The following is a 9,744-nucleotide window of genomic DNA, read 5'->3' on the forward strand; positions in this document are numbered from 1 at the left end:
CCATCCACCACTTTGGTCCAGACTGAAAAAAATTCCTTCGTCTTTATGAGGTTTCAGTTTGACAACTTGAATGTCTTTGGTTTCTGTGTTTAGTGCTCTGCAGGCTTTTGTCTTTGTTGCAGTAATCCATCCCTCTCAGCTGACTTGTAAGTATGTAATATGAGCCCTAAAAGCATCACTATTGTTTTATTTCCCAAGTGGATGTCTTCATACATACAATGTGTGTGTACACACACACAAAAACACTGTATGTCTACAGATTTGCATGGAAAAATAGAAATATGCAGAAATATATGCAGGAGTGTGTCATATCACACACTATAATAACAGAAAGACATGAATAGACAAGTGGGTCATGCATCTTATTATTTGTTTAGAGGCAGAATGAAATGTGAGTCTCAGCTGCCCCTCCTCTCAGTGTTGTGTATAATAATAAAGACATCATATGTTGTTCAGAGGCCCTTTAGGGATACTTTAAGTTTTGAAATATTGTATTTAAATATTATTAAAATATGGCTGCATGTTTATAATGGTAATCCTTTTTTTTTTTTTTATCTGTTTGAAAGTTGTATGAAATGTGTGATGAGATTTAAAAAGTTAACTCCCTTTCATGACACCATGAAATGAACAATAGTTGACGAGGCAGGGCAGTACATCATGTAAAAGTGATGTAAAAGCCAGTTATTAAATGTTTTTTACGCCAACATTTTAAAACCTACATCCTAGCCTGATAATCAGATGGCTGAAACTGTACAAGATGATGTCATGTGATGTTGGCCTTTTTCTGTTATGGGAACGTTTATTTTCAATCCAATCAGCAGCGAGCAGTCTCCCTTGCCAGACCTATCTCCACAGCACTGCAAAGTAAGGTCTGGCCCCTCCATAGATGCATTCTGGGATAGAGTTTACATTTCTTTAAACCAATCACAATCGTTTTGGGCATCCCTAAGGTCTGGACACAGCGACCGTGGCTCTGCAAAATAGTCTCAGGAAGGAACTTGTTTTGGTGGAACATTTAGACCACACACAAGAAAACGCACAAGTTAACTGTTGACACAATACAGTAACATGAGCTATTTAAATTAGCTGATACATGGTTAAACCTCATTAGCTCTTACCAGTGTATGTCTGTGTGTACTTCATCCACAGCAATCGTGCCAATCGGTCCCAAAACGTCCCAGAGAGGAAATGCCGTAAACATCTTATTTGTCAATCTTTACAATCATTCCCCGAATGAACCAAGCAGGCCTGCCGAGTTGCATGATCCAAATTTTCTTCAAAACATTTTCAGCGTGTAACTTGAAAATGAACTGAGTTTTGCAAGGTGTGGGACATCCGATTATCCGGTAAATGAGTGAAAAATGTGTTCCCGTTTTCAGTTTTCAGTTAAAATATAAGATGCAGTTACGGTTTCTAGGAGCAGTTTTTTCCACGTTGTACGAAAACGTGCAAATTTCAAAGTTATTTCTATAAATCGACTGCATACGATGATCACATTTTTCTGCCTTTGGGATTTGTTTCCCTTATGTTTTAACAGTGACTTGTGAGATACATTGCCCGATTCTAACAAAGTTTTTATCTTTTTGTCTTGGTTAAAATGACGGCGTTCGCATATTACTGTCTGGTAAAGTATTGCATGCACATTCATCTTAGAAAATAGACAGAAAAGCCAAGGAACATTTTCTCTTTTGAGAGGGACAGATGGAAGAGAAAACCCATGGAGTAAGAGAAGCTCCTGGAACTGAAGCTAGCTATGAGAGGGGGTGGGGCCTCAGCTCTACATAGGATCCATATATGTTTCCCGAACAAAGAAACCGACCCCTGCCACCTTGATTCCATTTCCTGTTGTCTAATAAAATCAGGATTGACCCCGGCTAGTCCCTTGTTAATGGTTATCATCTCCAACTCCTCCCTCTCCTTTCCCTACCCCCACACTCAAACACCCAACACACATAACTCCCCCCCCCCATCATCCTCATATACAGCTGCCCAGAGGGACTGGCCCTGATATTTACACAAAGACAAGAACACGCTGCTCGCCTGCTGTGCCAGCTGCATTCTCAGGAAATAAAAACGGTACGCCAGAGACGAGACTTTAAAGACCGATGTGAGGTTACCGCGCTCCCATATTTATCGCCGGTTATGGGACACAGAGGAAGGCTTAGGGGAAATTACTATCTCCCTACACACCATCCTTTGTCTTAGATTGGAGCAAATCACCCCCAAGTGTGCAATATTCTGGCTTTACTGAAAACAGGATGTGCCTTTTTCAAAAGGGACTGTGATCAAAGGATAACAGTCCACAAAGATAAAAGTGTAATGGTTTAACCCACATCAGTTTCAGTTCTTTAAGTAAAGACTCACTGCATCATAAACTCTAAGATTCTTCCTACATGAGTTGGTTAATTGTGGTACTTTAAACAGCGTTGCAGATGCAAAACTAAACCGATTCAGAAAAACAAATTTTATACAAACATTTCGGTCCCTCTGGACCTTCGTCAAGTGTATTTCCATTGCTTGACGAAGGTCCAGAGGGACCGAAACGTTAGTTTTCTTTAATCAATGGTGATGCTATAGTGAGAGCAGTGCAGAATTTTCCTTTTTTCTAAGTCTGTGATATTTTCCAACACACCTGTACAGAAGAATTGTTGGATGTGCGAATTGTATTCTTGGAAAAGAATACCAACGGGTTGAACTGTGACTATGTGTCACTGAGACAGAAGCTAAACTGGGACAACATCTAGCAAAGCAGGCAGACAGTGTGTACTATTTTATAAAGAGAAACCACTTCACTCTTAAATGCACAGGTTTTAGTCTTTTCGAGCAATCCTACATACCACGAGTCTTTAGCGACCCCGCACTTATAGAATGCAGAAAGCCACATTTGAAATATTTGTATAAGACTTCAGTATGAGGCTACTCGCTGCAAAGGGGCGTAAGTGACGTTTCGCTGAAGCTACGATGCCCTTCTGTTTTGTACCGGGATGAAACGGTACTCACACGAGCAATAGCTCTTGCTCTTTCTTTCGCTTCTCGGCTGATTAAAAGACACTGGATAAATCACATCAGGTAAGATAACGTTACATGTGTTGTGGAACAGAGCTAAGCTAGCTAGCTAGCGAGCAAGCATCAAGCAAGGTGACTTAAATTGTGCGAGACAAGAAATGTAGTTTACTGAGCGGTTTTACACAAAACTAAGATTCTACGACAAACAGAATATCTTTTTATTTATTTGATTATTTTTTGGGCATTTTAGGATTTTATTGAAAGGGGAGAGAAGGGGGGTATGACATGCAGCAAAGCACCACAGGTTGGAGTCAAACCAAACAGGGGCACAGGCTCTACCAGGTGAGCTATCCAGTTGCCCCAACAAACAGACTTTTATTCATGTATTAATATTATGTTTTGGGCATTTTAGGCCTTTTATTATATAGGACAGCTGAAGATTTGAAAGGGGAGAGAGAGGGGGTCGGAGTCGAATCTGCGGCCACTGCGACAAGGTCTGAGGCTCTACCAGGTGAGCTATCCAGGAAACCCAACAAACAGACTTTCGTTGCAAAATTTCTTTTAAATTGACAAACATATGTGAAATTCATGGCTCAATTCAAACGGAATGAAAACAATATTTGCCTCTATTGTTCACTACCGCACATTTTTTTTTCTGAAATAAGGTCCCATGGGGTCCACCGGAAAGGAAGTCCCTTGCCTTATCTATGTGCTTATTTTGTCAATTTGCATGTTTTCTGAATTTGCAGTGCGTTGACCTCTCAGGGCCACCGTAGGTAATGCTTAAATTGACACAGATGGTAAATGTATCTACAACCCATTTCTCAGAGTTTCTCAGAGTGGATAGACACCTGTGAGACTCTCGGCAGCTTTCTCTGACAGCAGCAGCTCGGCAGATGTGCTTTGTTCAGCAAACAGACCAATTCTGTGAACATGAAGGGACGACTCCGTCTCTCCAGTTGAGACTGAGACCTGCAGAGCCTAGAGCAGCTCGATCCACACGATACAATCTGTTCAGATTAAAGACGGGAGCATTGTGTGTGAGTACAGTCGCTTTTCTTTCAGACAAGTTACTGAAGCATTCATAATGAGGCATATGTTGTGTATGTGTTTAGACAAACACAATTCTTCTACATTTGCAGCAGGGACAGGCAGGCAGGCTGGCAGGTGCATCTGCTTCTTGTGGAAGACGCTGATTGGCTGAGTCAGCACAACCCTCTGACAGATACATGATAGCTGTCTGCCAGCTAATATATAGATAGACACAGTATATGCAGACAAAGCCGTGTTCAGCAAAATAAAGCAATGATACGTGCAACTACTGCACTCAGAATAATCACATTTTTGATTAGGCATGCACAGATCATGCACATATAAAGTGTGTAGATGCTTAAAAGCGCGCACACATGCACACAGAGGCAGTGAAAGGACGCTCATTGCTCAAAGCTATATCAAAGGTCACAAAGAAGTAATGAAGTTCAAGGGGAAAGACGATGAGAGGCGGAACATAGGCAGCGAGAGAGATGTATGTGAAGAGAGAAGAGCTTGTTATCAGGATTTCCAGAGCAAATGACAGGAGAAGGTGGGAAAAAGAACAAAAAAAGAGGACAAAGACAATTTGTCTAAGCACAGATGGAGAGTATGAACCCATCAAGGTCAGTTGATGTGATGTAATATGTCAGAAAGGAAAATGTCTCTTATGCCCTTCAATCATCTTTCCACCCCTCCATCCATCCTTCCTGGCACTGCCAATGCTTTAACGCCATCCTCTTGGCACTCATGCACACATATTTCGTGCGTGATGAGAGCCATTCATTAAGGGACGAGGGTTTTCGTATGCAGCGCCGCCACCTTGCAATCACCTCCGCGGCATCCCAATTACCTCCGGTCTAATTGATGTTAGATTTATTAAAGTTAATGAGCCACATGGCCATCTGTTGAGCAGCCGAAGCAGCACAGGGGACGATCCGCGGCGAGGGCAGAAGACACATGACATAAAAGCTGCAAGGGCAGATCTGGCTCGCATGGGAGGAGAAAAAAATAAAAATAAAAAAAGGCTGAGAGGTAAGACAAAGAGATTCACTGCCAACTCCTTTCCTTCCTTCCTTCCTCCCTTCCTCCCTGCAATAAAAGACAAGCTCTCACATCACTGTGTTTTTTCCACTCTCCCATACGTCTTGCATCCTTTTTATGGCGTTCATATTTCAACTATATGGCTCTATATATGGCGGGTATATATATATATATATATATATATGGCATATGATTAACAGCCCTCAACCGGCTCTGTGTGTCCAATAAATCATAAACATATATTTTACAGACTTATATACTTCTTGGAGCCAGAAATTACATTTTAATTTCAGATAGCAGTTCCGCTGCTGGCCAGTGTATATATATATATATATATATATTTTTTTTTATTATCTCTCAGGCCTGATTGCGGACTGTTGGGCTTCTATTAACGCCCTTTGTTGTGGTTTCATTCTCTAGTGGCTTTTCAAAAGTCTTCCGAGACTCCGGAGGGCACAAATCGAACAGCATGTGTTTGCATTTGTTTTGTTTAAGTATATATTTGTTCCATACATGTGTTTTAACACATGCTCTCAGAGCAAGAAGTTTATTGTGTGTATGCCTGTGCAAACTGCTGCCTGCAGGAGCGACTACACTATTTAGATACCGTTATTAATCCCTGTCAGGAGCAAGCATATGGAAATCTGTATGACAGGTGTGTGTTGCCACCGATTATCCATTTTGTCACATTTATCTACCAGCCAAATATGGCAGCTATACCTCTTCGCCGCTCTCTCTATCCAACACCACCCCACATCCCCAAAAAAAAGATAAAACATCTGGGCTGAGAACCCGCTGTAGTTATAAATTATCGCCTGCAGCAGTTTTTTTTCCCAAGCACGTGGATCCAATCTTGTCCAAGTCCCAAGGTTAAAAAGTTAAAGGAAGTGGGAATGGGAAAGTTGGTGTGACAGAGCGAGATATTTTGTCATGTCATTTTAAGCTCCCAACTGTGTAATTATATCTACAGTAGACAGTATGGGCTCTGTGAATTTACTAAATTAATCTCCACAGGGAAAATGTGGGTAGATAATGGCCTTGGTAAGTAAATATCCTCCCAAGAGGCCGATATCAATCCTCATAGGTACCTCAAAGACACGTATGACTTTACAGTAACACACCTATAGAAGCAGCTACAGGAGTTTATGTATTGTTTATGTTATGTAATAATCACATATAATCAAGCTTCAATTATCAACTTAACAGAAATGAATTTGGCGTGGCCACTTTCTTGTGTAATCAGAGAGCAAGATTCATGCTTGTTTATACGAAACTGACCACCCTGTGTTTGCAAGTTATGCCAACTTAGAGTTGTCACATTTACAAGAGAGCAGTTGAGTATTGAGTTTTTTTTAGCTTGAGTTTATCAGCAGCAACATTGAGTTACTTTCTAGCTGAGTATTTTTACATTTCTAGTGGCAGCAACCGCTAGTGAGCTTAGTAGTTATTATGAAGTGGTAGGTTCGGGTGGTGGATGGGTCAAACCGACACAAGTAACAAAACATCACGTTCAGCGTCACGTTCGTAAGCTTCGGGAAGAAAGTCAGATTTGAACACAAACCATGTCTTTTTCTAAACTTGAAAGTAGTTTTTGTGCCTAAACATAACCAACCAGCGACCATACCACAATGTAAAGGGATGTTTAAAATTGCGACCCTTACGTTCAAAACCGCAACTGATGTTCTCTAGTTTAGATATGAGGTTATATTTCCCCCAAAGCTAGGGGTGCTATTTTATGTAACACTCATAGGGGTCATATTAGAGAGTAGGGAACAAATGACCCGTATCGTTGTATGGTTTGGAGGACATGTATTGTTCTTCAATGATTATTATTTGTTACTTTTCAACCTCAAAATGTATTATTCTTACAGTTATGTTTCGGCAACAACTAAAACAACGGGCTGCAAAGGTTATGGAACAGATGAATTGTTGTTCTGAGACAGGAGGAGACAGCCAAGCTCGGGTGTCAAAGTCATATATTACCCTTTACTTTTCGTCACGCTACATAAATGTCACACTGCTTCCTGCATTGGCACAAAATTCCTGGCATAAATTGTGTCCTGCTGATTCATCTAATATACAATAATCATAATTCCTGGGCAGGCTAGTCTGCATTGGGCTTTTCCAGCATGAAATGAGCAATAATGACATATTTTGCATGGTTTCTGACCTCAATAAGATACAGAAAATGAATAATATCTAATAAATATTAATGGTTAATCTAATTTAAGGCAATCACTATCTGAGATTTTAGGCTGAACATTCTATTTCACATATTCAGAAAACATTGTTGCTAGATTGTGGTTCCTCTGTGTGTTCACGTGCTGTTTATGTGTGTGACTTGTGTGTTCACTGGAGCTGAGATGTGTTGCAATGTCCTTCACCTCTGAACCGGTACTGTAGTGAGCAGCAGTTCTGTAGGGGGGTGATTATCTGCCCCGAGGCATTTTGTACAGAGAGTCTCCCATGTGACAGCCAACCCCCATTTGATCCTTGTGAAAAACACGGGCACCACTGCAACTGTAATATCCATCTTTATTGCTGCGTCCTATTTCATTCAACCAGTGAAACAACCTCCCAGTAAAACGAGTTCTCTTGTTTCTGAAAATTAAATTTAAGGTAGAAGTGCCTTAAACCTGCATCATGTCTAGCGGCCAGCAGGGGGCGACTCCACTGGTTGCAAAAATAAGTCAGTTTCCATAGAAGTCTATGAGAAAATTACCATACTTAATTTATTACCTTAGTTAACATTTTCATAAAAGAAAGTTTATGGTCTTAATTGCTAGTTCCAACTCTTCTTTAATGTAGCATGATATTGATTTTGTAAATTATGGTCCCATTTATTTTAAAATAGACAATAATGCAGGGGATGCTTTAGGGCAGTGTTTCTCAACGGGGGTGATACAGCCCCCCCAGGGGCGTTCAGAGGATGACGGGGGGCGCTGGAAGCAATATTGTGGAAAGGGGTGCGTTGAGGTACCTTTGGGGGACATTTGTTTTAAGACAAGTTTACACCTAAGGTTCACAACAATACGAGTTTATACTTTAAACTACTTGCAAAAAACAGTGGTCTGCAACATTAAAACCTGCCAGTTTACGCCACTGCGACTGGACGAGAGACGGTGGATCGTAACTCTTCTTCTCCTTAGTGTTCTTAGTGTTCTTTATATTAGGCTTTGTGTGGTGCAGCTCCGTGCTGCCTTCATGGGAACGGGACGTCAGAGTATCATCTTATATAAACTCCGTACTGCAGCGTTATGAATCCGTCTTGTCGTGAACTTTATCTATCTATATTAAACGTTAACATCATGTATCTTTAATAAGTTGTCGAACATTTTTCATTCAATGATATGATGTTTTGATGATTTTTTAGTAACAACAATAATAGGACTAATAACAATAATAATTATCATAACAATAATAGGACCTAATCATTAATATTCAGGGCAATCTTATTTGATGGGGGGGGGGGGGGTTGAGAGGTTGAGAACCACTGCTTTAGGGCATGGCTTGTGATTGACACCAAGTCCTGGCGTCCTCAGGTTCTCAGTCAGATCCACCCCTCGCTCCTCCCCAGCTCTACCCGGCCACTATGTTTTCGTATTTTGATAACAATATAGAACAATACAGGACAATTCCAGCCATTTGATTATAAGTATCGCATTTTGGACGGCAAAGAGAAACAACCTGTCATTGGAGGACTTGTAATAATCAGGTCAGAAAACAAACTTAGTTTACCTTCACTCCAATTCACTCTACACTGAAGGGAAACAGAAACATGTCCCGGCCCACTGAGCCACCCAGACGCCAGCCTTTATTGTTCAAAGAGTTGAGGGGTCATTGCTTTATGGAGGGCGACATGGGGACGCAGTCTACTCCAGCTGGGCCTAATGATAACCATGTGAGCACTTGAAAGTCATTCTACTCCTCTTCGACCGACACAAATGATTCCCTACTGTAGTCCCACGCTGTAAATTGCGGTCGGAGGTATACAGACAGAGGGGGGCAATTTCTCTGAAATCCTCCCCTAATGTGGGACAAAGCCACGGTGGACGCCACAGGGATGAGATCTCAGTCTCATCACCTTTGAACTCGTGTTTGGGTAAGAAAAGAAAAAGGGAAAATGAAGATAAATTGAACCGCGAAGGGGACACGGGAGAGAGAAAATGTGGACGCAAAGATAGAAAGAAGAAGGAAAATTAGAATGATTGAGGGAAGTGACAGGGGGATGCTGCAGATGAGAGAGGTGGAGGAGGATGAGAGGGAGGCAGCCGATCAAATTTTATGGTTGACTTATCCCTTTCACAGCCCCTTGAAATAACCAAACAATTTACAATCATCCAAAGCATTAACCTTTCACGAGCCAGAGGGACTCATTGTCCATGATGCTGCGATGAGGCGCTTTGCATGCCTGATGAAAATGTTGCAGGGGAATAACTCATTCAGCAGGCAAAACAAAGAAATGGAGAGAAAGAGAAGGTGTAGGAAAGGTTGAGGGGTAGATTAGCCCGAGGAGGAGAAGAACATGGGAGGCACATTTGAAGATGGACAAGGAGTAATGTTGTTGAGAGTCTTTTGTTAGGGGAGGCAGATTGGCTCGTGCATCAGGGTGAGGGATGGCAGGGAGGCTTCGCAGTGGTTCCGTTGCCCTCCACGGTCCATACT

The sequence above is a fragment of the Sander vitreus genome, chromosome 9 (genome assembly GCF_031162955.1).
Source record: "Sander vitreus isolate 19-12246 chromosome 9, sanVit1, whole genome shotgun sequence".
In the NCBI taxonomy this organism is placed as follows: Eukaryota; Metazoa; Chordata; class Actinopteri; order Perciformes; family Percidae; genus Sander; species Sander vitreus.